This window comes from Chrysochloris asiatica, unplaced genomic scaffold, assembly GCF_000296735.1.
Source record: "Chrysochloris asiatica unplaced genomic scaffold, ChrAsi1.0 scaffold00083, whole genome shotgun sequence".
NCBI classification, from domain to species: domain Eukaryota; kingdom Metazoa; phylum Chordata; class Mammalia; order Afrosoricida; family Chrysochloridae; genus Chrysochloris; species Chrysochloris asiatica.
Window position 1 is genome coordinate 2,241,578 of NW_006408601.1, and position 2,259 is coordinate 2,243,836.

General features: G+C 38.7%; 1 protein-coding gene across 2 annotated transcripts in view; it reads left to right on the forward strand.

Moving 5' to 3' along the window:
* The first annotated feature begins 665 nt into the window (after positions 1-665).
* Positions 666-2,259, forward strand: part of ARNTL (aryl hydrocarbon receptor nuclear translocator-like) — a 40,210-nt gene continuing 38,616 nt past the window's right edge. For both annotated transcript variants that reach the window (XM_006865772.1, XM_006865769.1), the window contains exon 1: positions 666-787. The gene's annotated coding sequence lies outside the window, so the exon portion shown is untranslated. The remainder of the gene's footprint in view (positions 788-2,259) is intronic.

The following is a 2,259-nucleotide window of genomic DNA, read 5'->3' on the forward strand; positions in this document are numbered from 1 at the left end:
TCTTATCTGTAAAATGAAGAAAATAATAGTACCTACCACACAGAGTTATTTCCAGGATTAGTTAATCCACATAAGAATGGTGTCTGGTGCAAAGTAATATTCAATAAGTGTTTAGGACTATTAACCCAGTTGTTGTTAAGTACTGTCAAGTCAGTTCTGACTCATAGTGACCCTGTATAGGGTTTCTAAGGAGCTGCCGATGTGTTTGAACCACCAACCTTTAGGTTAGTGCTTATCCTACAGTGCTACACCTGGACTCCACAACTGTCTTTCTTCTCTTAATGACATGTTCGACAATCTGAGTAACTTGAAGCGCATTGTTTTTCACTGAAAATGCCTCCTGCCAGATTTCTTTCACACCTCTGCAATTTAGGTTTAACAAGAAGCTGAAGGATTGAACACCTTACTCTATTCCAGTAATTCATTTTTGGTATTGGCCCTGCTGACATTTTGGTCTAATGTTATGACTTGCTTGTCATGGTTCCTTATTTTCTGCTAGGGGTAGGGAGAACAGTTAGAATACAAAGTTAGACAAGCTCATGGGCCTTTCTGTAACCAGGAATCATGAACTCTACCATCTCTCTTGCCTAATGCAAGAGTTTTACATTTATTTTCCCCAAAGTGACTTGTCTGGGTTTTCTTTTCCCATGTTCTCTACTGTAGAGTTTTGAAAGAAGTTGACAGAAGGAAACTACAAAACATGAAAATCTCTTGGAGGTGACCAGCACGTCCAGTGGCCCCTTGCTCCTCCCAAGCTGGGTCTGAGGCTTAAGAACTGCAACTTGAGGTAATAAATAGCTCCCCTCCCATGGCAGCTGACTGATCATTGCCAGCAAGCATGGCAGCTCGTCCTTCAGAAAGGGTAGGTATTTCAGGAGCCCTGAAATCTGGAAGGCTTCATCTCAGGCAATTATTTAGCTGTTCAGATAAAAGGTGGGCACTAGAGGTAGCACCCATGTCTAGCATGAGGCCCAAAAGGGCCCAAACTCCTTCCTTAGCCTGCTTCTCTTAATACTAACAGCAACAGTGGCCATCACCCAGCCGTGTCTTTAATATAATGAAATGACAATAAAATTCATCTTGAAGAATCAATCAGAAAAAAATAAATCCGAGGGAAAAGATTTGTTTTATTAGCTATTAAGATATGATCTAAAACTACAAAATAAAAACAGTGCTGTACTAGAATAACAAGAGAGGGAGTTCAGAAGTGGACAATTAACCAGGAAAGATGGTATTTCAAATTATTGGTAGCAGGATTCATGGTCTTGTAACTGGTGTTGGGCTATTTGTGTGTATATTGGAGAGAAATAAGTTCAAAGCCTTAGATAGGGTGCCAAAATATTTTCCAAATGGATTAAAGAGCATAAATTTAAAAATAATAAAAATAATACTGAAAAGAATGTTGTTATTCGGGTGAGAAAGGGCTTTTTAAAACATGTCACTTTTAGCACTATGACACAGATGCTATAAAACAGTTAAATGACAAAAAATAATTATAATATCTAATTGTCTATAAAGAATTTATATTCCCCATATGTAAGCTGATTTCTTCTGCATTTTTTTATTGAGAATTGACTGTGTGCTAAGAACTGTCCTAGGCACCAGGGATGCAAGCAGTAAACAAAGCTCTTTCTCCTCTGGTGGGGAGGCCAGCCCATGAATCAGTATAGAAGTAAATGATATTAGGTAAATTTCAGTAAGGGCTATGGAGAAAAAGCTCAATAGGGTGAATAATTGGGAAGTGTTGGCAGGCATCCAGTCATATTATATGAATGTTCAGGGAAGCTTCATAATGAAGTAACATTTGAGCAGAAAGATGAAATAAAAATGAAAGACAAGGGTAACTTCTGGATGTATTAGAATGGAGATCCGGTAGGATTTGCTGATGGACTGGGTGCAGGTTGTGAGAGAAAGCTTCATAAAGAAAGGATGACTTCTAGGTTTGATGCCTGAATAACCAGAAGGATTGAAATACTATTCCATGTGATGGGAATTACCAGGACACTCAGTAATGGGGAGAACCAGGACTTTGATTATGGGTGTTTGTGTGTGAAGTGTTGAAAATTTAAATTGAGCTGCCAAGGAGACAGCTATACAAGTCTGGCATTCAGGGAGAGAGATCTAGGGTGAAATGAAAATCTGGGAGTTGTTGTATTATAAAGATTGTATTTGAACAATGAAATAAGATCTTGAAAGTGACTACGTACGGAAGGGATACAAGGATTTCCATGGAACATCCATCATTTGGAGGCCAGGGAG